We start from the raw sequence: 25840 nt of genomic DNA on the forward strand, positions 1-25840 counted from the left end.
GCAAGGCAGGAGTCCTGGGTACAATGCCTGGCTCTGCCTTGGCCAGATCATTTCCTTTCTCTGAGCCTTCATTTCCCCACACGCCTTTTTTCATCCATCCAATAAACTCCTCAGGGCAAGGACGGTCTCTCCCTACAAGCGTGTACAAACCCAAGCCCAATAGGTTCGGCAGATGTGCTGTGAAGACCAATAATAAATGTCACACAATGTATTTAATCTAAGCATTCGTTGAGGAGTAGACCAGACCTCATCAAGAAGCGATAGCCAGCGTCCTGCAAGTTGGGCCCATGGCAGATCCACCCCACTCCTCACTTCACCAGCAATCTGCAGGAGCCCCAAAATCCACAGTAGTTTGCAGAACGAGGGTCTGAATTAAATGGTCTCCGGCTATGGCTGAAGCTTCCCCCCCAACCCCGAGCTCACTGCGATTGTGATCTTTAAGGAGTCGTTAGCAGAGACGGTAATAACAGGAGGGCCTGCCTGGTGCGCGATGCTAGGTGCAGCATGAACACAGAACGAGGACACCGACCCTGAAGAGCTTAATGTCTCAACACGATTCAACCACGAGCCAAATGCAGCCAAGGCTTTGCAAGGACGTGTTTACTGAGCAGCTAGCACAGAAGATGCAAGGCCAAGAGGAATCAAGGGAGGTCAACTCCAACCCCCTGCTCAAGGCAGGAACATCCCTGGGTAAGCCTTTCCACACATGTGCATGGCTAATCTATTCTTTAAAAAATTGCAACCCTCTTGCACAAGTAAGCCTCAAGAAAAAGCCAAGCACCAGGGCCATAACTGCCCCCAAAAAAACCTTATCATGCCATGGTGCCCTCAGACACGCCGCACTGCTCCATGCAGGCTACCTCCTCGCACCGTGACCGAGCAAGGGAGCTCTGCTCCGTCTCATTTGGCGTAGCTTGCGTGGCACCATATGGCATATCTGAGGGTGTTACTACATGACATGGTAGGATGGTGAGGTAGACCCCCCAGAAGTCCCCACGAGGACAAGCCCTTAGTAGTCTTGTCCCAGCTCACTAAGTATTGATAAGCTAGAAAGCCAAGACCTTGACCCAGTATCATCTGGGAAGCCAGGACAGAGGTGATGCGTTCCAGGACAGCCTGCACCGCCGAGAAAAAACACCGCCACATTTTGTATTTGCTGGCATTTCCTCAGCGCGGATGGCTTCATGCCCAGGCATCAATGTCTAGGTTAATAACTGAAAAATGCAGTAAAACATCCTCAACGTACCTGACTCCTTGAACTTCAGCAGCTTGGCAAAAGCCTTGAACACTGATGAAATACTGCAGGGAGATTTTTTATTACCGCTGAAACACTCCGTTAAACACATAATTGTATTAATTTTGAACAAAAACAGGTTTCTGGACGTCTCTGCCTTTATTATGTTAAAAGGGTTGGAACAAGTTCTGCTTTTTGTTATTTTAATTTGCTGTTAAAAAAACAACAGCCGCCGAGTGTTATTAGAGCCATTTAACAAAAGACAGGATGGGCACTCGGTTAAAAAAAAGACTAAGATCAGTTGGTAAAAAAAAAAAAAGGGTGGGGGGGAGGGATATCACAAATGGTCAACCTTTACAAAGTTCCAGTCAAAATGAATTTATAAAGCATTAAGAAAAGGTCAACCTGGTGCTATAGATTAGATCACCCAGCAGATCAGTAGGTTGTCTGCAAGTGGGGACTGATGTGTTTGTAGTCATCTATACAATAACTATTGCTCAAAGAAGGCATAGCCCAGCAGCCCAAGCACGACCCAGGGCCTGTGGGGAAGCAAGTTCAAATTCCTGCTCTGCAACAGGGCTCCTATTCCTGTATATTTATGATCGGCGCCTTAGTTGCACCTCTGTAAAACAGAAACACTAGCGCTTCCCCATTGCACAGGGCTGTTGCAGGAATAAATGCATTACACATTTAAGAGCGTGCTCAGAGACACTGGTAACAGGCCCCAAAAGCAGATTTCATTAACACGTGCATGGCATCTATTAACTATAATACAGCTGAGGGAACTGGGCTCATTTAGTCTGCAGAAGAGAGGGGGATTAAATAGCAGACTTCAACTCCCTGCAGGGGGGCTGCAAAGAGGATGGAGCTGGACTGCCCTCAGTGGGGGCAGATGGCAGAAGGAGCAATGGGCTCAAGCTGCAGCAAGGGAAGTTTAGGTTGGATGTTTGGAAAAAACTCTTTCACTAGGAGGGTGGTGAAGCTATCTGGTAATCTAAAGAAGTTGTGGACTTCCCACCCTTGGAGATTTTTAAGGCCTGGCTCAACAAAACCTTGGCTGGGATGATGTAGTTGGGGCTGGACCTGCTTGGAGCAGGGGGTTGGACAAGATGTGACCTCCTGAAGTCCCTTCCAGCCTGAATTTTCTGTAATTCTATAAGCAAAACCTTAAGGGCAAGCACAACCACGATGTCTAACGGCAGCTCCGTGCTCCCATATACTGCCACATCCAACTTGCTCAATTGTCAGGTCTCCAGCGTCATACCTTACCCCCTAAACTCCCCACCACCACCACCCCATAGACACCATCACCAGCAGCATTTGGATCCTTTAACTTCTCTTGACCCCTCTCTGTAAGAGGCCAGGGGTGGGCCAGCAATACTGTACATCCCTGCATTGACAACTGTGCCTTCTCACATGGCTCAGATGCAATGCTACAGCCCAGCAGAGCAGTCCACTTTAGCTCTCCCATGTTTCATAGCATTGGAGCTGCACTGACAGTACAATTAGGGTGGAAAATTAAACTCTGCTGCAAAGTGCTTCTCAGGGAGCCAGAGGCTGTTGGCACCTCTGAGAGATGATCAGCCCTTTGCAGGGGTCGGCTCCCATGGGAGGGACAGGCTTGCAGCAGGTTCCTTGCAAGATCCAGCAGTCAGCACTGGAGCCAGCAACAGAGCCGAGGGGCAGATTGCCTCCATCACCCTCCAGAAACAGAGCACACAGGGTCAAAGTCAGAGGTCCCCCCCAAAATCATGAGGCTGGCCCATCTTTTGCAGTAATGGGCTGGGGGAGGACGGGGACGACTCCATCAGCTCCAGAGGAACAGCTAGTGGATGCCAGGATCCAACCCCAGGCATTTCAGAAAAGATAGTTCGTTCTCTTGGCCTTTCCCAGACCACGTGATGCTAAGGTTACACACCAAGAGGGATCCTGGCTCAAAGATGGGGCGAGAAGTCTGTGCAGGGAGCGGTGGAGTGACCATCAGGTTTGATGGCTGACCAGGGTTTCCTCCCTTCCCTCCAAAGCTAATTTTACAGGCAGAACCAGTACCAGGTGCTGCACCCAGGCCCCTCAATATGTCAAGCTGGCATTTAACAGCATCTCCCCGTCCACAGCTGTTTAAAGTAGGCACCCCCCCACACCCACATACCATCACCACATCCCCCATAAAAAATAAAACAGCTACCTACTGGAGCCGGGTCCTTTTACTGCTCCGGTCACGCTCTCACGTGAAGGCAGACAGGGCTGTGGTTTCAGCAGACGGAGATGCCCTTTTCCCTTATAAGTCTGCAGGCAGCTGGGGGGCTCGGCTCACCAGGGACCAACTTGGGATGCTATCGTCAGCCAGACGCACTGGCATCGCGGGGTGCTCAGAAATGCAATTCGATGTGCTTTTCCTCCCAGCTTCTTGCACGTTTGCTCAGCCACTGATTCTCCCTCGGACACATCCTCTCCGTCTCTTCACCCCAAGGCAGCAGCGCGCCTCGTTTGTCCAGGTTGCCAACTCTCGCAGCAGGCAACTGCCACGCACAAGGGACGTTCCTCATGTCATCTCTCAGGAGCGCGCCGGAGCTGGGACTTCGCCATGAGAGCGATTGTTCATCAAGGCGATCTCGGGCACCCAGCTTGCTGTCCGAGGTGGAGTCCTGCAAGACAACCGAGAGACTGGTTCTGACCCCATCAAAACTTCCGGGCAAGATGGCACATCTCTTTCAGCATGCAATAACATGCCGTCAACACCTGTTGGATCTTACCACGTGTTTAAGAGCTTTTCTGAACTGGAGGCCTTCAGGGCTACATAAGCAACTGCACAGGTCAGAGAGAAACAAGCTGAGAGATGAAAGGCTCCAGTGAAATCAGTGTGTAGATGCTCAAGCTTATACAAGTGCTTTAAGTCTGCCTCTTCTGGGTTGTGATCGGGCACACAGATGATGAAAAGAGACTGTGGGAACTGGCTACAGTAAGGGAGCGACTTAAAATCAACCCCACTGGATCCAAATGTTCCTCGGGCGTTTTTCACAAGCAAAGTGACCCTACCTGCAAACTGTGAGCAACATCCCAGTACCTCACATCAGGCAGCGCATCGAGACAAGTTTGCGATGAAGACCACTTCTGGCCATCTCGCTAGTAAAAAAAAAAAGAAAACTATTTTTCCTTTGACCTCTTTTTGGCACCCAAGGTCACTGCCACGCTAGAGACCAGCGTAGTGGAGGTTCCAAGAAGGTCCAGGGGACCTGGGTTGGTATACACCACTGACCTCTGTTAGACCAGACCAGGAAGGACTCGCGACCACCCAACAAGCATGGGTTTTTCCATTCACCATAAACACAGCCAAATGCTAAAACAAAGTCAGGTCTGTGCCCACCATAGGTTACAACTCGCCTCTCGGTGCCAAAAGCAGCCTATAACCACTACCACCCATCGTGTTTGAAAGAGCCCTACAAAAAGCCACAACTCTCAGCCCTTTCCAGGGAAGACCTGACCCAGCTAGGGTGGGATAATTGTATAGGGCTGGCTAACATCGGACTCCCCTGCCTCTCAGAGGGGCAAGTGACCTGATCTCACCGAAATCCAGCTGCAGGGCAAGGCTAGAAGTCAGAAGCTGGAGAGGAAGGGCTGCAGAGACAATCTGCACTGCAGGCAAGATGCACACAGGTTAAACACCACTGTGATGCATTATGCAGCATCACAGATGGAGGGTGGACTGATCCCTGAAAGTCTGACCCTAGAGAAAGGTACAGAAATATATAGATGTATAAATATAGATATACAGACCCTACCCCCCCCACAAGTTCCAAAGCTAATTAATTCTACATTAATTATTTAGGGATAAATTTTAAAGCTCTTCATAACAGCCTAATTCCCACTGGTTTCCCCGAGATATAAAGGGCCTAACTGCCTTTAAAAGTTTAGACACTAGTCCTTACCGCTGACATAGCTTTGGCAGAGCATCCGAGCGCTTGCAGGGCACCAAGGACACAAAAATACTTCAGACAGCCCTAAACCAAGTCAGATATCTCCACCGCCAGCTCTGAGAAAGGCAGCATTTGCTTTCCCATCCTGTGAATGGGGAAACCGAGGTACAGGGGAGCATGCCCAAAGGTTAAGCTGTTTTTAGGCTGCTTCGTCAAGTAGTGTCGAGTGGCTCATGGAGAACAGCCCTTGCACAGAGCTCTGTGCCAGCAGAAGGGCACAACTCTGGCTATACAGAGCAAGAAGGCAATGGGGGCATGTCAAGGATATGCTGTGTGTCATGGCCTAGGTTGTGCAGTCTGGGAATCAAGACTCCCTACAAGTTAACCAGCTGCTATGCCAGGGCCAAGGGGCTGAGGATCAAGCAGCTACAACTGGCTCCCGGCTGCCCTCCATCTTCACTAGGTCCCAGCCGAGCCCTCCATCTCTTAATGAGGATCCTACTCCCAGGGGATGCAGGGCCAGAGCCTCTGCTGGTGTAAATCAGGGAGGTTCGGTGGAGCGGGGCCAGGCGGCACCACTCGAGCATCTGGCCCAGTGCCTTTAAAGGCCTTCCAAAATGGGTTTCTCATTGAAGCTTTTCAGAACAGCTCCTGGTTCATCAGAAACACGTCCACTATGGAAAGCACCCGACGGGGTTTCATTTCCCATTGAACAACGTGCGCGCGTGCAAATTCCTTATCGTTTCCTGGCCCGGAGGTGGTATCCTGTGCCGGGGAACTACAGGCTCTCTCTGTTTCCCCCACATTGCCCTGACAACTAAACCCAAACTCCGGCACTCGGAGGCTTGCCTTTCCCCAGCACGCAGGGAAGAGAAGGCAGGCAACACTGAGCCCCGTGCAAACTCACGAGACAGCCCTGAACGTCCCCGACGGTAGCTGGGCTGGGAGCCGAGCGCAACGCAAGAATCTGCCCCGGCAGGCATCTCCCCGCCCTGAACCACAGGTGCTTACAAGGGACATGTTCTTAAAGCTGTTGAGAGAGAGACCCCTTTTTCTTCCTTTCCTGGGGGTATTCAGCACTTGAAAATCATTATCAACAGGGGGAAAGAAATTCCTCCTTTCATTCTCTAAAATTAACATGAGTTGCTCTAAACGCTCATTGTACTGTTTCAATTTTTCACACACCCTGGAGTCTAACCATGACAAGGGGAGACACAGCAGTGGTTATGACCCAACTTTCTGGCTAATTAAGAGCCTTGTCAAAGAGAAGTCTCTCTCCCCGGAGAGCCCAGGGCAGGAAATGAGTGACTTCCCATGACATGTGAGCCAAGCTTGAGGCTTGTCTGCTTCCTTCAGCGCTCACTGTGCAGCCAGCCCCTGATTTACAAGCTAGCGCAGAGGGAAGTGTGACCACCCTGCCAGCGAGCACGTGCTGCAGCAGAAGGAGGGACTGGCGCTTCGGCCAGGTTCAGAGAAGGGCGTGCAAGAAAAGGTATCCGAGAGTGACGGGGCATCAGATTTAGAGGCCAGAGCCCCCCCAACCCCTGTCATTTATCTACTCCCCTTCCCCACCAAATACAATCAGGAAACCTCTCCCCTCGGCCGTTCTGGAGCTCAGCTTTTGGAGTTAGGAGGATGCAAGTCAACAAAACATTTAAGCAAGCGCTTCACTTGTCATTTCAATGGGCCCAAAATGCAATCTTAAAATTAAGCGTGTAGTTCAGTGTGGTGTTCAAATGGAAGTGCAAAACTTTTATTAGACTAGCTAAGAAATTGCAAAATAATAATAATAATAATAATAATAATTTTTTTTTTCCTGCAAGCTTTCAGGCACATGCACACATGCCATTTTTCAGGCTCAGGGAAAATTATAGATGGTAAGTAGTCCCCATAGATGGAAAATAAACTTCATTTTAATGCAAAGGAAACTGAAGGTGGAGAGAGAGAGAAAAGATGTGAGCCATCATACCAGACTATATTAACCCTGAACCCCAGGCTATCAAAGGACATGTGCTTATTCCAGGCAGGATTTTACAATTGGGACCGTCTCAAGGTTGAGGCTATTTCCTCATCAGCACCATGCTCTTCCTCCTCGTGCACTTCTCCCATGAAAAGAGAAAGCAGCTTGACCATCCTGCCGCGGGGGCTGGTTGTGTTCTTAATTACAAGGGTTGTAAATCAGAAATAACTCCTTTGAAATCCATAAAGTTGTGACAGAGGCTATGCTGGTAGGAGTCACGCTCAGGCCTCCCATTGTTAGTTTGAGTTGGTGTTTGTCCTACAGGAGCACCCAAAGGGCCCCTCCGAAAAAGGGACCTGCTGCACAAGCAGATGCTTAGAAATGCTGGGCGATGTCTTTTAAAGAGCTCCCAAGAGATTTAGGAGCTTAAGCCTCATTGAACATCAGTGGAATTGAGGGACCAGGTCCAGATGAGCAAATCAGACTTAGCACCAGTAAGTTGGAGTGCAAAGGTCCAATGGCACCTAAACTTCAGCTCTCACACATGGGCAGAGCCAACAGGCACCTAGATCCTAGCTAAGCTCCATCGTAGGATCTGATCTGGAAGGCAGGCTCAGCCTAAGCACACCTAACACACACCAATGGGACTACATTCAGGGCAAAGTGCTGGATTCGAGACCCCACTTGCAGGGATGATTTCTGACTGTTGTCCCGTGACCGTCTCATGTCAAATGCATGACGACTAGTCCAGGCAATAGGGACTAGAACATGGTTTTTCCCCCTTTCCATCTGCGCAACTAAGCTCCATCTTGCTGGCCCTGTGCATCGGGGATGCATTGCACACGGCTGTTTTCAGGAGACGGGGATGGTGGCCATACACAGACTGGTCTCCAGCTTGCCCGTTAGGGTGCTCCGTGACAGGATGGGAGACGCGGGCTTGAATCATGTCAGGCGGAGGGTCTTCCACATCCTGGGCGAGTGCCCTAAACACAATGCCATTACATGACAAGCAAGTGGCACCATCACCTTCCCATCTGGCTATGCTTACTGGAGACACCGACTGTGGCAGATGGAGTTTTTTCTGACCTCCGTGTTGCCCACCAGACCCAATTAGTTTATGGGGCTGCTGGAGCAGGGCTATTTTGGATCATTTTTTCTTACTTCGGCACCTACATCCTACTGCTAAATTCCCTTTAGGCACCCAAGCTAGACATCTGGACCTCTGCTCTGAAGAACCTGCACTTTAATATGATCCAGAACACATTGACACTGATAGGAAAAGCCCCGCTCATTTCAGCTGGTATTGGATTGAGAGGCAAGAGATGAAGGGAACGGCATAAGCCTAGACATGAGAGCTCCCCAGACCCATACACAAAACCTGGAATTCAGAGGAAATGTCCAGAGACATTTGTAAACTGTGGGTCCCTCCTTCATAGTTGTCCCATCCTGCCGGTCGATGGGTCTCGGCTGCATTCTGGCCAAAGAAGAAAGCACCAAAATACCAAGAAAAAAGGGGGGGGGGGGGGGGGGAAGGGAACTTGCTTCGGAGGCTTCCAGTTGACACAGTTTTCCCAACCTAGTTTAAATGTGGAGTCAGTGGCTCTGCACAGTTTAGAAAAGCAATAGGGCTCTAGCCTCACATCACATCCAAGCACCAAGGAGTTTCATGCAAAAGAGCTGTAACTTTTAGATCCAACTAATATCTGCTTTAATAAACTTTTCTGGCCAAATAGTTATATCCTGAGCAAGGAGTAGTTTTTGATGGGACCTTGAACATGGTCTGCAATCCTGGTGGTGGTGTCTATACTCTTTACACAAACTGTCATGAAAAAGCCACAAGTACCTATATAAATTTTAAAGTGCTGTATATACCAAAATGCATGCTAGGCCTAGCTATACTTACTGTTGCCCTGGCCAGTTTGGGGCATTTTGATGTCCTGAGGCAATATGTGCTATGGTGTCTGGCTATTTCTTCTCCACGTTGTTACTGGATTTTAGTTTCACTGGTACATAGGACACCTATGAAGAAAAGAAACACATTATTGGAGTTTTGGTTCTGCACCAGGCTTTTAAAATTAACAAACTATAAAAAGTATCTCTATTTCTGCTAGCCCAAAGTTTCATGAACTCAACACTTCAATGAAATCTGAAATGGGTTAAGAGAGAGGAAAGAATAGGTCATGTTATTTTAGGATTTTTTTAATTTTTTTTTTTAAACTTCTCCTTTTGCAGCCTGACAACAGAGCACACTATTATTGGGGAGGAAATTATTTTTCCATTTGTCATGTACAGCCATCTGCCTCACTCCACCCATCTCGCTGATCCCATGGCACACCATGATAAATGTAGATTGTGAGCATGAGGCCAACCTGATCTCAGCTGCTGCAATTCATTCACAATAACGTTTGAAAGATTTCCTGGGGCAAAACCAGACATGGATCCAGTCCCCAGTGCCCGGATGCCACATCTTCTCACTAAGACAGGACCCTGCTGTGGAGAACCAGCGTCCTCCAAAACCTGCACCGTCTCTGCCTGAAACTCATGACATCAGGCCCAGGATGTCACACCTGCAGTGGGTCTGCATTGTGCCGTCCTGAATCACCACCAAAGCCCAAACTGTATTTCAAGTACCATAATCTCTCGCAAGCCACATGTGCCTCCCACTCACCCCCCCCCCCCAAAAAACTAGCTGTGGTAGAGTATAAATGGTAAGCGAGGAAACAGTACCAGCAGTTTCTGCCAGGCAAAAAGTACCTCTCCACATAAAGAATTAAGCAGAGTTGGTTCCCTAGCTGCTATTACTACAAGAAAATCTTTTCCCCCCCTTTTATTCCTTCTTCCAAAAATTAAGATACGTATTTTATGCTGGGGTGTGTTGTGTGCAAGAAAAGTACAGCAACAAGTATTTTAGTCCCTGTTTGACTCCCTCCATTTCCTCCTTTAACCTTCAATAGAATAAGTCACCCTGACACCCAAGCACTGGTCTCTCATATCCCTGGCCCAAGCCTGGCTAATGAAGAGGGTGTACATCTACAGCCATCCTTTCTTTCCCTGACACTCATGGACCCGGAGGAACAGACTTCCACCTTCAGCTTCCTCTGTGCAAAAATTAAGTTTATTTTCTACCTAGGGGGACTTTTTACCCCCTTTAAATTTTCCCTGAGCCTGAGGAAGGGCATGTGCACCCAAAAGCTTGCAGAAAAAGATTATTTTTTTGTGATATGTTAGTTGGTCTAATAGAACCAAGAGTTTTGCATTTCTTTTTGTCTCTGACAAACAGAACTGTACCAGATGCATCCTTTCCCTGAAGAACATTTGCTAATCTTGGTCCGTAGGTGGCAGCAGCTTTCTGCTGTTGGGAGGTGAACCTTTTGGTTTGGGAGATGAGGCTTAAATTCTGTGTTCAGAAGTGCTCAGAGTTTCTGAGAGACCCAAGAAGGGGGGAAAAAAACCCCAAAAAACCCCACAAAACACAACTTAACTTCTCTGAAACTAATATTCCACCCCCAACTCTTCCTTCTGCAGCCTTAAAGCAGCAGGCACAAGGAACAGGACTGTGGGTATTGGTCTTGAATAACCCAGATGTTGCTCCTGCTGCAGAGAGCAAGCTCGATATGAAGACTCGGAGCACAGCAGGAGGCTCCAAGGGGCCCATGAGACCTGAATTGAAAGGGTCTTTACTAGTGCATCTAGGAAGGCAAACTGGTTTGGGATGGGAACATGCAGCCCCAGCATTGCATAGTCAACTATTAATGGTAAGCGACAGGGGAGGCAATTCGTCTTCTGGGCGTTGTAAACCTCTCCAAAGCTATAAAACTCCAGGGATTGGGCATCCTAAACACAGCCTTTTGGTTTAAGCACACACTCAAATGCACACTTAGCAGCTCCGATGAATAGGGGTGGATTTCAGAACAATCTTGAGCCTTTTGATGAACTGGTGCCCCAGACATCTTTAATCCGAAAATACGTTTCTTTAAAAGGTGACTGAAACACACAGCCATTACACGACAGGCGAGTACCACCATCACCTGCAGCAAGGTGGATGTAGGCACCAGGTCATCATTTGCAGCAAGATATTTCTAGGCACGACTGTTAAACACCAACCCCTCAGAGTTGCAAAAAAAAAAATAAATGTGGGATTGCTAGGTCTTCTCCCCCTATAGACATCTCTCTCTTTGAAGAAAGACATTCATTCTCACTCAAGTCTATGCAGACAACAGTTCTTTAAAATGTCAGATGCAAGTAAATAAATACACTGAGCAAAGTAGCAGGAGTGATAAGAACAGTGGAGCTAAAGAACGGTTATAAGGAATTAAACTAGAAGCAAATCTGAACTAAAAGCTTCTTTGAAGATGAAGATGATTATTACTATTATTAAGCACAGAGTCTCAGGGGTCCTTAGTTCTAGGAGCTATAGAAACATAGATCCTGCAATGACTTTTGTAGGCAGACTCAATTTAACTGGGATTATATTAAATTAATCAAATACATCAGTCCCTGCTGAACACTGTGCAAGACACTGTCCCCCGCTCCAAAGCACTTATAAGTCTCACTTAGTGTACTACTATTTTGTTATCATCATTGTAACCATCATGTTCCATCCCTTCCCCGTAGTCCTTGCTCTTTCCTTTATGCTGCATAAACCCTGAAGGCCCATCATAGCTGCTACCTACTGCTTGCTTTTGGTGAAGAGCACACAAGATGCTGCAACCCCAAATCCCCAACTTTCTCTGACCAAGCCCCAAGGCTCAGTCATTTCAAAGCACACTATTACCCAATTAAACCTCACAGCACCCCTGCAAGGTAGAGAAACAATTGCTTATCCCCATTTTATAGACTCACCTACAGCTGCAGAGCTGATCCTTTAGCATTTCAAAATGACTCCCTAAAGCAGGAAGTGTACGAGGACCAGGAAAAATGACTGTACCCTTTCCTCTTCACAGCCTAGTCTCTGCTTCTGAAGACCCTAATTATCAAAGTACTGAAGTACCTGCATAACTTTGAGCAGTCTTGACCATCAAAAGCCCAAGCAGTTGCTTAAGATTACACCAGCCTACAACCAGTTTGCTGAACCAAGGCCCATCTTGAATGCTCTCTAATGGCTAGCACCTGTGGAGGTCAGTTAAGAAGCTCTAATTAAGCACAACTATCCACAACTGTTCCTGGGCCGCCACCCCTGTACCTGGCTCTGCCTATAGGGACTGGGGGAAAAACAGATTCAGCTGGGGATGGGGACTACTGTGTTTGCCTTTCCACACATCTGAGTTGAATTTTACAGGTCCTGGCTGCTTGCCCCTGCAGAAGGGAGCAGAGATCCTAGAGGTTGCTGCAATGCTTCATTTGTTGGCCAACGGAGACTTTTCAACATCAAGACAGTGTGACACTTGGGAGAGAAAAGCTCTTAATAGGGCACCTGATTTTAATGCTCTTCTCCTGTCTGACCTGTACTGTCATTTATAATTTTAAAAAATGCTGGAACAGCTCCTGCACCCGTGGAAATGGATGTCGCTCCACTTAAGCTAATAGGGCTACAATTTAGGTATCCCTTAAACACTGCCATTTGTATTCTAAATAGCACCTTGAGACATTGTTTTCCCCCTTTTATTTGAATTTTGTTGCCTTCCACACCAAATGCATTGGTTACAAAACAACATCCTTTGACCTAGTTTGAATGGGGGGGACGGGCGGGGGCTTATGTTGTGGAAAAAAATGTGACCTTGCACAGAGTGTCTCTTTTTTATTATTAAAAAAAAAGAAAGAAAAAGAAAATCAATCGTTTTCATTTTTAAAGTGATCCAAACCAACAAACGCTGCTATTCAAAACGCGGGATTACGGTCTGTCACACTGGAAGGCGAATCATCTCGGGAGTGGCTTGTGCCTATTCTAAAAATAAGAGCTTGCCTTCATTTTAAAAGCTTTTAAACACATGGTTAGATCTTTTGGGAAGCTGAGTTTTGCCCCCTTGGCCCTGCCCCGCAGATATCCCCCTGTTTGGGGAAGCATCCCTATGCCAGAAGGATGCTCCTATTCCGGTCTAGGCTTCAGTTCTCTGAATTTATTTACAGCTTTTCTGAAAGGGAAGAAAATGGGCCAAAATGTCAGCCGCTATAAATGAACCTCAGTGGAGCTCCTGCTAATTGTCCATGTTGAAGATCTGGCCAATATATTCATAACAGCCAGGGTTTACAAAGTATGCAAACAAAATTATTTTGGGTGGAGAAAAGCCTTGCTCTCTCCATCAGTCCTGCCGGGTCCCTTTGACACAGGGAAAATGTTCTGACACCTCCAAGGAGAGCTCCCTGCATTTGGACCCTGATGGCTCATGTGCTGTAGGGATTGGGGGCTGAATGGGGATCCGGTGCAAATGCTTTGCTGATTCAGGGCATGTCGACCCTACAAAATGGTTTGCAAAACTAGGGCGATGAATGCACCCGTCTCTAGTTTTGCCGTGCCTAGATCTGCATGCAGCAGGCAAGCATGGGCCGCTCAGGTGCCTCCGTTCCTCAGCCTCCCCTGCCTTCTGTCCAAGGTCCAACACTTGCAGCCCTTATTCATCTGGGAAAAGGATTAGTCATTTCACCCCAAGCTGAGATGCATAGGCCCTTGCTTCTGCAGGGTTGTTCTCCTGGAGCTTGCCCGCATAAATGAGTTTGCAAACGTGAGATCCCAACATGCACAGTGCCATGAGGCCTATAGGATGATGAGACCCTCAGACAACGTACATTCAGCTCTGATCAGCATTGGCCCCAAGCAGCCTTCAGCAGCAGGACTGACCCTGGGAAATGCTACAGAGTTTCTCTCAATGATTATTATTATTATTATTATTATTATTGCATGGCACTACATCCTTATCACACTCTGTCTAATTAAAGTAAGACAAGGTTCCTTGGGTGAATTTGATATCTTTTATTAGACCAACCCAATTAAAGTAACACATTCAGGCCCTGATTCAGCAACACAATGAAGCCTGTGCTTATCCTGGAAGTCCTATTAACTAAGCATTGGCTTAGGAGCTTTGCTAAGTTGGGGCTTTAACTAACTTTCTGTGAACAGGGCAGGGACTGAAAGAGTAAGCTCAGGTTTGAATTTGATTCTGTACGGTGAGCAGCCGGCCGGGGCTATTCACTTGCCTCCTCTGAGGATTTCCAACCTTTAGAAGTTAATTTCTTGGCAACTTTATTTTAGAGCAATTTTCAGTTCCTATTATGCCCGCTGCGCTTCATGATAAGTGTGCGGCTCATCTACTATCTAGCGCTCTACAGCCTGGGAGATAGTTCTACCTTTCCCTAGAATAGCAGAGGTGATGTTAGGGAAGCGGGTCTATGGATTATGATAAGGGAATGGGTCATTTTATATGCTGAGCATAGTGACTAACTTTTCTTCCCGTACCGGGGGTTGTGAAGGCTATTTTCCATGCTGCTGTCTATCTCCTATCAATACCAAACATTCAAATACTGCCTGAATGTTAAAAGCAAAAGGCCCTTCCTTTACAGATACGGCATCATCCAAAGGGAATGTAGGCATGGACTTTAAAAATATATATATAAATTAATTTAAGTAGCTGCTTCAAAGTCTAATCAGCAAAATGTAAAGGGTCATGTTCCTTTTTTTTTTAAGCTAAAGGAGGAGAAAATTGTGAATCGTTTCACAGTTTTAATTGTTTGGAGGGAGCCCTTCCAAAGACTGATTTAGAATTTTTTTGTCCCTTATACTCTAACATCCTGCCTGAGAAATATATCCCAAACATTGATCTCAGTTACACAGGCATCAATCTAGCCAAGTCGATAGGAGTTGCTTTGAATTTTTGCAAATGCAACTGAGATCAGGATCTGATCCTGTGTTGGTAACAGGGCATCTAGCCCTGTGAAGCACCAAGCACATTCAGTGCCCTTTAAAGGCAGTCTGCAGGGTCAGATCTTAATGTACGGTATTATATATGGACCTGATCCTGTTTCCAGTGAAATCACTGCCCCTCGCCCCTCCCCGGAGCCAGAAGTGAGCCCTCGATTTCTACGTTCTTAATTGTTCGGTTGCAACAGTGGGTTTTCCAGTAAAAAATAAAAACCAAAACTCACTCTAAATGATGTGCGAGCATCAATTTGTCGCCTGTTCGAACAGTTATTAAACAAAGCAATTGATTGCTGGGGGGAGGGAAGGAATTAAAAGAAAGCAGAGAGGAAGAAACCTAGCCATCCCTTTTCTAATGAAAATTCAGGAAATGAGAATTGACTCTTGAAAAATACCCTTCTGCAATGTTTTCTGGGTTTGTCAGCAGATATTTATTCTACTTTATGGTGCATTAGTAACTAGATTGTCTTCCATCTCAGAGCCCTGAACTGGTCTCAAGTAGGAGAATTTCTTTGTTCAAAAGTCAGCACCAAATTAAAGAGAGCTCCTCAAGCTGTTACTGCAAAATACATACCTAAGGGCTCCTCTGACCCTAGCTACTTTCTTTCTTCCTTGATATAATACTCCCTACAAAAGTTTCTTTGGCTGAAGTTGTTTTTTTTTTAATGCAGTGGTTTTTAGTAATATCAGGGCTTGTTCCAAAGGCCAGTGGAGACACTGGAAAGATTCCCATTAACTTCACAGGGGTTTGTTCTTAATTAATTTTCTGGACCCCGTCCTCCTCTAAGCCATACCACTTTGCTCGAGTCACTCCTAATGTGCATCCAGGTAATTAAGATAGAAATCTGTCTGGCTGGGCCGGGCCGTGCACTAATATCTTCCACCCATGTAAATGAAATCAATTTAGTTCCACTCGGGCAAACCCCTCATGTAGACGCACTCGAAAGGGTTTAAATGCTTTCGCTTAATATTTTACTGAACTAACAACAGCAGTGTCGGCATGCTTTAAGCCGGTGTCGGTGCGTCTACTTCAAGGCATTGTGCTGGTGTGATTTGTTATTTTTTTTTAATTGCAGATTTCTATATAGACAAAACCTCTAAGGGACGGATCCTGATCTGGGGGGAAATTGTTGTAGCTCTGCCAAAGCCAGTGGTTCAGATGTTGATCAAGCAGGGCCCTTATTAGATTTCTGTGAATGCTGATTGTAATTTGTAATACCTGTCTAATTATTCCTACACCGACCCAAGTGGCAATGACTACTGCATGAGATGTAATACTAGGAGGCTGAAAAGTGCACACATTTCTTCCAATGGGACTTGTCTCCTTCAAAAACAAAAATGTGGTTATAAATTTGGATACTGAGATTTTTTTTTTTTTCTTTACTGGCTTGTCTCACCGTGCTGTCATCATTATCCCGGGAGGATAAATACAATGGTCTCAAAGAGATTTTAAAGAAGGCAAAATCTGAGTGCATCTCGGCTCCGACAGTTGAAGAGCCTGCGCTTAATTCATCTCTCTCTGATACGGTGCTTCTGAATGCAAAGCACCGCACGAAAGAGGGAAGGATTGCTCTGTCCCTATCTGAAACGCGGGGAAACTGAGGCACAGAGATGGGAAGCGGCTTGCCCAGTGTCCCATAAGAACAAAACCAACCAAAGTGCCACCTCGTGAACAACAGCGCCCCATTTTTTCACACTTATTATTAGTACAGCCCCACGTCCCAAATGAGGACGTGGGCCCTGCCGTTCTGGGCACCGTTTGGAGGGAAGGAGACATGGCCTTTCAAATCTGACGGTGTAAATCAGGAGTCATTCCATTGACACAAATGGCATTGCACTTGTATCAAACAGGGGGGGGGGGGGGGAGAATCGGGGCCAACACGGTGGCAGTAGTGTAAAACTGATCCACAAAAGAAAAGGAGCAAATTGGTTCCCTAATTCAGGATATTCTGCCCGTATACTAGTAGCTAGAAATTAGAAAACAAACCAGCTTGATTTTCACCCGAGCTCCAGGTGCACAGAGGGAAGAGACGTGTTAGTTAGTCTGTCCTGGTATTTCTTAGCAGGGAGGGGGATTGTCTTTCATTTACTAGCTAATAAAACATTTTTCTCTCCTATTGTGGTAACCTCCTCCCACCCTCTGACCTTTTACATTGGGAGTAATTAGAAGCTACCTGGTGTGAATGAAAAGGAGGGAAGCGAAGGCTTTCTCTGTGGGGCTTTCCCACTTATTGCCTCCCTCCTAGCTCTGGAAGAGCCTGAAATTCAAACTTGCTTTCAACTAAGAGAGTCGTAGCCTCACACAAATTACAAGCTGGAAAGGGCAGAATTACAGCTGGGGAAGGATTGCCCAAGCCCAGGAGGATTAGGTAACATCACACCGGGACATGACTCTGACAAAGAGCCAAAGGCCACGTTGGCCTGAGCGCAGACACTTCAGGGAGAGGACAGGGACGCGTCAAGCTTTTGTTGGGAGCCTTTTGTACCCCGGGTTTAGAGGTTGGAGAGAAGACCCCAAAAAAATCAGCCCCCAAACTATTCACTGTACCAAGGGGCGAGGTGTCTGAAGCAAGAGTCACAGAGTACGTGTCTGTCCTGGCTGAGCACGACTTCATATGACGTCCAAATATGCTACAGAGGCACTCAGCTGCCTTCACTGAGATCAGGGCCTGGCAGCATGGGCCGGTGGTTACAGCCCCACGGTGGAAATCCCGGTTCTTGTGCCAGCTCTGCCACCGATTTCCTGGGAGACATTAGGCACATCACTTAATCGATATTTGCGGGCCTTTAGTGCTCAGCTGTATTTTGAGGTAGGCAAACTTCTTTGAGTAGATGTGATCTCTTTTATTAGACCAGCTGGGTAGTTGGGGAAAAAAAAGGTCTTAGCGTGCTTTCAGGGTTTTTGAGGGATTTGCGGGTATTTTGAAGTGGCGTCGTCCGTTCTCGTATCATTCTCTCGCCTTTACACCAGATGAATGCTACGGATCCAGGAACTCCCCGGGCCCTGCACTGGTGCTAGAGCTCACACCCATGTTATGTGGGGGTAACCTAACCAGTGCCCCGCACAGATCCAGGCCCAGTGAGACCGGAGTAGCACTGCTTGCTGCTGTCCCATCCTCAGCCGCACGTCCAAACTCAACTCTTCTCCCTCCTTCCTGCTGTTGCCAATTCACTGACAATACACATCCTCCCCAGTAACACCAGGGAATCCAGCTGTGCCATTGAGCGCAGCAGATACCATTGCAAAATGAAGGCTCCATGCCGAAGGGTACTGTGTGTATTGCATTCCCTTCAAATCCTCATTTCCTTAAGGCTTTTTAATTAGTCTTTGTTCTCTATTGATGTCGGTGGCAGTTCTCCCAAGCCAGGTCTAAGAGAAGTGACAAGGCTCCATCTGCATCTCGGTTTCTATTTGCTTTTGCTGCTGCTTCCAGCGTGGACCCTGACGATTGCTCCTCGAAGACCAATAGCTCCGGGACCCCAAAGGCCATTCCTAATGCTGGTTGCTAGTTGGAGCCCACAGGAATTGTGTAAAACACTCCAAGTGGAAATTTTCTGGGACGCCTAGCAAAAACTGAGGGCTCGCTCGTACGGCAGTCATCCCACCGCCCTCCAGATTGACGGTGGTGCAGCTGAAAGCAGAGTCGGACCCAAAACACGGACCTGGGGAAGAGGTCCTTTGAAGTCACTGGAAGTTGAGGGCGGGCGATAGCTCCTGGGGCTGAATTGTGAACAGTTTTTTCAGGGGACGGAGGATAAAATACTGCAGGACCATCTTGGGGGAACTTCTCCAGGAGACTTTTCCTGAACCTCCCTGCCATTTTGGTGCAGGCTGAAGGCAGAAGGCCTGACTGTACACCATGGCTATAGCTCCCTGCAGCTTGTAGGGATACAGAACAGAGAGATTGAAACCAGGTAGCCTGGCTCTACCAATAACACACAGCAGCATAGGATTCAGCCCAGGAAGAAAAACCTACCCAAGAAGCGGCTCATTTGAGCTGAGCTCCACGCTGCTACAGCCCAACAACTAAGCAGTAACCCCAGCTCCCTACTTGAAAGCTAGCTCAGGTCTATCTAAAGCAGTGCAGTGACTGCAGTGTAGACAATACCCCCCCACACTCACCCCAGCCTGTTACATGAGTCTACTGGCCACGCCAGAGTAACAGCAGTGCAACAAGGACTGTAAGTTTGCTCATCAGACACTTAATGGCCAGGGAGAAAAGTCATCTCAAAGGGAGGGTTTGCACAGAGAAAAGATCCCAGCTCCACTGAAGACAGGACTCTCTTTTCTCATCTTCCACCTTCGCCACCCTGAAACGTCCAGAGCTGCTTCTCATGGACAGGAAGCCCAGTCTCATTTAGCTTTGTGCAAATGCTGGCTAAAGTGGACTTAAGCAGCAAAGTGCAATCCTGTTCCACCCCACTTGAAACATTTATAATACAGAAGGAGGGTGACTTCTCCGGCTTGCTGCTTTTGTGTGATGTAGTCTTAAGGCTAAGATAATGGTGTTACAAAGCAGAAGCAGGGATGGGAACAGGGGGGATCAGGATGTGGCCCTCAGATTGTGCTTTTATCCAAGTGGTTTTCCCCTTTCGGTCCCTGGGCCAGATCCCAGCGGGCATAAATCAGCATTACTCCATTCACGTCAACACAAATGTGCTCTTTATGCCACCAAAGGATCTGGTCCATGGCCCTTCTCGCTGGGACCCAATTGTAAACTGCCACAAAAAAAATGAAAGGCTTTTGAATCCTACAGGTATATAAGGAGCAAGTGAGAAAAGGCTCACTGGGAAGAATGACTGCGTTTCTGAATCTGAGTCTTTTCAGGACACAGGCGAGCTGGAAACTATAAGGGAGAGAGAGAGAGAACGAGAAAAGAGGGGGAAGAAACCTTTGCAAATGCACTTTTTTGATCTACCTTAACAACCACTATAGAGAATTAAATGGAATTCATTTCTATGATGAAGGAATTAATGGCAATATGGAGAATCAGGTTCAGGAAGGAGACTTGAATCCAAAGAAGGGAATAAAGCCTTGAAATTCAAATGAAAAAATTATTATATAAGCATAAAGGGAACCTATTTTACACCTGTAAGACTAAATGTATAAATATGAACCAACTGCTCCCTCTGGGAAGCTGGGGATTGTGCTTTTAATTCACCTAGACAAATGTGCAGCTTGGTTCTCCCTCCAATTCCATACATTTCAATGAAGACCAAACTCCTTGTGTGTACCGTTACCATCGCCTTTCCACAGTCGCATCCCCCAGGACTTTCAGCCTTTGCTGCTGCCGCCTCCTCGGTGCCAGCATCCTCCTGGTACTCGACTGCACAATGGATGAGCACCCTGGGCTTAGCTAAACCATTTGTCATCTAAGGATCCCAAAGCACCACGCTGAGGAAGGTAATATGCAGCGACTCACCCCGAAGAGGGCTTGTCTGTGATTGGGATTTGACGGGGCATAGATGGGACAGAGCCCTGTCCTTGGGTAGTCCCAGGCAAAAGGAAGCAAGCTGCTGGATGTTGAGCCAACCTCTGCCTGAAACCGCATGAAGCTCGGTCAGTGCAAACAGCAGCTCCCTTTGTCAGCACACAGAGATTGGCATCGTTGCAGTTACACCAGTTGCTGCTGGCCACTGGTTGCTGGCCTGGAGCTAATCCAGGTAGAGAAGAATCAGAGTTAGGATCAGAGACAGGCCAGTGTCTCGGAGGGTTAAGTTTCAGAAAGGATGGGCGATTTGGGGTGCCTCCGCTGGGCAGTTTGGGACACCAGGGTTGGCACTCACAAATCGCACCCCCCCTTGCAAAATCCTTTGCACAGTGGCTGAGACCACCCTCCAAAATCCCCCCTTGTAAATTTGAGCAAAACTGTTCTGCTGAAGCAAGGCAGCTAGTGCCATCTGGTCACTTTTCCTGTACCATCAAACCCTATTTTATTATTATCCTTATCTGCATAATGTTGTGAATAAACCAAATACACCTAAGAAGAGGAGGTAAAAAAAAAAAGGAACCCCCCCACCCTCCTCGTTCCCTAATGCCACATGAAGCAGGCCGTGTGACAATGGTAGCAGAAGCAGAGGAATCATGTTGTAGGCAGGGTAAACCCAATTAGTCTGTGTACCCTGACAACAAGTAGAACTGAGCCTTTTAGCAAGGAGTATTTAATCTTCTTTAGAAAAACTAAGCAGGGACTACCAATGGGATAGAAGTTAGTGTGGTACTGTTGAATATCTCTAAAGCCACTTATAGGTTCAAAGAATGAACAAGGCCAGTGCCAGCCTTATTATTTTGATTTGTTTAATGAAAATACTTTGCTCATTCCATAGATGTTATGCTTTGATAAGGTAATTGTTCAAGGGCGCAGCTTACATCCTATTAATACTGCACTCTGGGCAAATTAAACCTGACCCAATGGAAAGGCAGATCCAAGGAGCCCTGTGGAATCCAGCCCAGTGATGTTGTGACACTTCGCCTTTTGTTCAGGATCCTGTCAGGGAGTGGAGCTGGAAGGAGTTTTATTCTGGGGTTTGTGTCTTGCTGTCCCTGGAGAAAGTCCCTGGGAAAATAAATGAATTCCCATTACACACAAATTAACAGCATCACTAACTGGCTTGCCTCGAGACTCTGCAAGGTTTGCACGACACACATCCCCCCACCCCAGCTTGCAGAATACGCAAGACGTCCTCCCCCCACATCCCTTTTTTTTTTAAAATATAATGCTGAAGATGAAATATTTATTTTCCAATCTTCCACAACCCCCCTGTGCTCTGATTGCACCAAACTTTCTTTTCTTCTTAGCAGTTAAGAGCATCCCCCTTGCAAATAAACAGAGCCTTGTTGTCTCCAGAAAGAGGGGCCGGGGTGGGGAGTGAGGGGGGAAAGGGAGGCAAAGGAAGTAGGAACACAAACCCAGAATTAAAGGCCGGCATCGCACTGCCCATACAAACGAGAGGGATCTCCTTCTGCTCCCACTGAAATCAGGGGGGGTTGATTCAGTGGGAGCAGGCGCAGGCCCTAAGATTTTAAGCGTCTGCATTTTTTTTTTACCCCTTCCTTGCACATCCACCTGCACAAGAGCACATCCCAAAGCAAAGGCAATGCACCTGAGTGCTGATCTCCTCCTGGAGGGGCCGGCACCCTGCCTGGGGACTGCAGCCAGACCTGTAGCGGGGCTGAGAGCCCCCGGAGCAGAGAGGGCCCAGCCAGCCGCTCTGCAGACAGGCGTGCGAATGATAAATCCCAGCAGAAGTCATCTCCCGCGCACGGGTCAGGCCCTTGGCTTCTGCAACACAATCATCACGTCAAATTCGTTGGGCTGATGCTGTTTTCACAATAGTAAATCAAGGCTTGGCCACATGATAGGTTTGTCCCTTTTGCATTTCATGGGTTTTGGGGGTTTTTTTGTGGGGGGAGGGGTTATGTTAGCATTTAATTTTTTGCTTTTTTCTTTACTTTTCTTTTTTCTTTTAATTTTTCCTTGGGAATCACCTCCTCACAAGAAGCACTATTCCAACCCTCGCTCAGGTTTTACGTTCCTAATAACAAATGAGTTTTCCTGCCTTTTCCTCCCTGCAAACACCCAACCTTTCTCACCCCCCCCCACACTGAAAAAAAAATTTGCAGAATGAATGCACCATTTTGCTCCCCTGCTTTGTGTAAGGGTCACTAAAAAAAAATGAAAAGCCCCTTAAAATATATATATCTTAAAAATCCCTGGGTTTCAAGATCAATTCATCCCCTTTTAAAGGCAGATTTATTGGATAATCGCTTAAAAAATAAAGCCGATGGCTCTGAGATCTCATGTGGAAAACCCTTACATATTTAATAATCTTCTTGTAATTTCAGAGAAGAGAGGAACTTTTCCTTAAAGAATGTATCCACCCGTTCCTTTTTCTTTTCGTTTCTTTTATTCTCCTTCTTTCTCTCCAATCACACTCACACACACACACACACACACACACACACACACACAAATGGAGATCAAATGCTCCAGATGTTAATTTAAATATATATATATGTCTCTCTGAGACATGTTTGACTTGAATTTTCTTTTAGAGAAAATCCTTCATTGTATTCCCTTTTTTAATTTTTTTTTATTTTTTGGAGCCATGTCAAGGTAACATCTAAATGCGTTCTGTAAAGAAAGGCGGTTGGTGGGTTGTTGTTTTTTTTGTATCCTCCCCCCCTTCCAAAAATGATTAATAATCTTCCAGGAAGATGCGCATTGAATAAGCTGGCAACTGGGATGAGTTTCATTGCCTTTGGCAGCATGTTCAGTGCCTAAGTGATTTTTCTGGGCAAGCTTAACCTATGCGCTTTCTGGAGTCAAGAATTTAATAAACAGACCTTGTTTTCCAGTGTGACAACGTGCATCATCCTGTTAGCCAGCTCCTTGGAAATTTTACATCTAACAGTTAAAAAAAACAAAAATAAAAAAAAAGCTCCAAGTGCCTCCAAGAAGCAAAAGAAGATAATCTGAGAAGTAGGGGGGAGAGAAAAAAAATAAAAATATAATAATGCCCCCTCCCTTCTATCCCTTCTACTTATGAGTTGTCTTTCAGTGCTGATTTCCAAGCCGTCCCTCCAAAGGGAATAGTGATATACAGCATTTATCAACCAGAAACATACCTTAGGAAACCATGGAGATATGCAGTGAAATGGGGAATCGCATTCAAGACGCGAGGAATTCTGTCCTGTTTCTTTAAGCAGTTACTTGGGCTCCTTTCTTGATTGATGCTTGTTTTAATCTATTGCTTAGTGCTCCCAAGAGAGAAAAGAAGGGGGCTCTCCTTTGTGAACATGGGTAATGAAGCAAAGCATTGGGCAAATAATAATAATAAAAAAAAAACCCTAGGAAAAGGGGGTCCCCCCTTTCTGAGCTGTGCGCTTGGGCGACCAGGTGCCACCCCCAGCTCAAGCCCAGGATCTGCATGTGAAATCGCCATTTCACCCCCGCACACTCCTTAATTGTTGGAAAAATTATTTGTGAAATTGCTTTCCACCAGGAGAGCAGTGCACGCTTATTCACACCCCCCCCCCCCGGTGCATTTTCCCAGGCGTGGAGTCTCCACTCACCCCCCTGGCATCAGCACCACCACCCCCAGCATCTCTCCTCCGGGCTTCTCCCCACCTCTCCTTGCACCCCTCATTAAAGGCAATTAAAAAAAAAAAGAGAGGCTGATTAAAATGCCAGCAGCCAAGGAGGCAGGAGGGCATCTCTGCCTCGTTGCTCCTGGGATAAATGTCCGGTCGCCCCGAGAGCTCCTGGCTCTGGAAAGTGAGGGGGACCCGGCTTTGCATCTTGGAGCTTCAAGTGGAGGTGGGCTGGGGATCTCAGCCCTGTTTTGTCCTCCATCCCTCCAGCTCCCCCATTGGGAATGGAGATAACGATTCAAACTCCAGCGGGCGGAGGAGGTGGGGATGCGGGTGGGTGGGATGGGATGGGATGGGATGGGATGGGGGTGGGGGGAGAAGCTGAAGTTTGAAGGGTCAAATCTTTTCCGATTCTCCCCGCTCCTTTGGTCAGGGGAAGAAAAACAAATGCCACGTTTGATCTGCGAGTTTGATCCGGGAGAGGTAACCTCGGAGCAGCCGGGGAGGCAGCCCCGTGTCCGCGCTCCCGGGCCCGCCTCCACGCGCCCGCTCCCCGGCCAGGTGGGCTCGGGACTGCAGCAAGGGCTTCGCTGGGGGCCACACTTGTAACCCCGCGTTTTGAATCGACCGAGGGCGGGAGCAGATCGGCACCGTTTCGTTTGCTGTCTCCCCCTCCCCTCTGCCAGGGACCAGAATGAGATGAAAATAATTGAATTAAAGCGACGCGGAAAGAATGCAGCTAATAAGGGTCTTAAAGTCATTCCAGACTGTTCCCCTTTATCCTCATCGCTTGCCATGAGCTATAGATACACATATAGATACACATATAGATATGCCTATAGATCTAGATCTAGATCTGTGTTTTCTCTCTCCCTAAAACTTTCTCAACTGACACTTCTCGCTGGCTGAAGCCGAATCCCTTCTGCTGGGCTGAGAGGAGAAAATCTCTAAAGAAACTTGACACGCTGAAAAGACACGGACAGGGCCACAGGGTTGGATTTGCTCTCTCTTCCCCCTTCTCCTGCTTCTCCCTTCTCCAAAATAACGTTCAGGCATTAGACAAAAACCTGAAAAATCATTTTTTTCTTTCTTGCTTTCTTTCTATCCATCCAGCTAGCTGTTTGTGTGTCTGTCTACCTATCTATCCAGCTAGCTAGCTGCCTCTGTCCTTCCATCCCTCCCTCCATCCATCTATCCATCCATCCATCCGACTATCTATCTATCTATCTATCTATCTATCTATCTGGCTTGCTGTCTTAGATAGTCTATCTCTCTCTCACCCTTTAAACAGTTCAAGTTCGTTGCCATCTCCGAAACTTTTTCCCCCCCTCCAAGCCCCTTCTGTGCTTGGCCAAGGAGAGAAATTGTCTTCCCTGCCTCGCAAAGGCTCTGGGATCTGCCAGGCTGGGGAGGGGAGATGTGGGCATGATCCGACAATTCAGGCTGAAGCAGGGAGGGGAGCGGGGGTTTCATTGCGGAGTTCAGCTTGAGGCTGGCGACCGCCTCCAGCGTGGGGAACTTTCCCCCCCTGCGCCGAGGCCAGGGCGCTGGTGGGAGACAGGAGGGGGCCGATGCGATGCAGGGGGGATCCACCCCAAAAGCGTTGGAGAGGCAAGAACAAGAAGGGGGGCGAGTGAAATAAAGGCGCAGTCCCGGGGCCATGCGTCTTTCCTCGCCGCCCGCAAGAAATGGGCTGGGGGGGAGGAGGGGAGAATTCTGCAGGAGGTTTTCGGGACTAGTTTGGGGTTCAACAAAGTCAAACCAAATCAAATCAAACAGCGGCTTGAAG

The 25840-nt window shown here is 47.4% G+C and overlaps 2 long non-coding RNA genes across 6 annotated transcripts in view; both read right to left on the reverse strand.

The window, feature by feature from the left end:
* The window catches only part of LOC109286280 (uncharacterized), a 125257-nt gene extending 113035 nt beyond the window's left edge, over positions 1-12222 (reverse strand). For 3 of the 5 annotated variants that reach the window (XR_009456167.1, XR_002094273.2, XR_009456166.1), the window contains exons 1-3: positions 11951-12222; positions 9012-9127; positions 3424-3879 (exon numbers count right to left, since the gene is read on the reverse strand). This is a non-coding gene — a long non-coding RNA (uncharacterized LOC109286280). Of the gene's footprint in view, positions 1-3419; positions 3880-9011; positions 9128-11950 lie in introns of all 5 variants that reach the window. The other 2 variants (XR_009456168.1, XR_009456169.1) reach the window with 1 other exon arrangement.
* Positions 12223-21264: 9042 nt separating this feature from the next.
* LOC132244653 (uncharacterized) lies at positions 21265-23398 on the reverse strand. Its single transcript, XR_009456355.1, has 3 exons — positions 23305-23398; positions 22062-22240; positions 21265-21514 (listed from the first exon to the last, which is right to left on the reverse strand). It is a non-coding gene; the product is annotated as an uncharacterized LOC132244653 (long non-coding RNA).
* Positions 23399-25840: the final 2442 nt, after the last annotated feature.

Source organism: Alligator mississippiensis, chromosome 13, assembly GCF_030867095.1.
Source record: "Alligator mississippiensis isolate rAllMis1 chromosome 13, rAllMis1, whole genome shotgun sequence".
NCBI lineage: Eukaryota > Metazoa > Chordata > Crocodylia > Alligatoridae > Alligator > Alligator mississippiensis.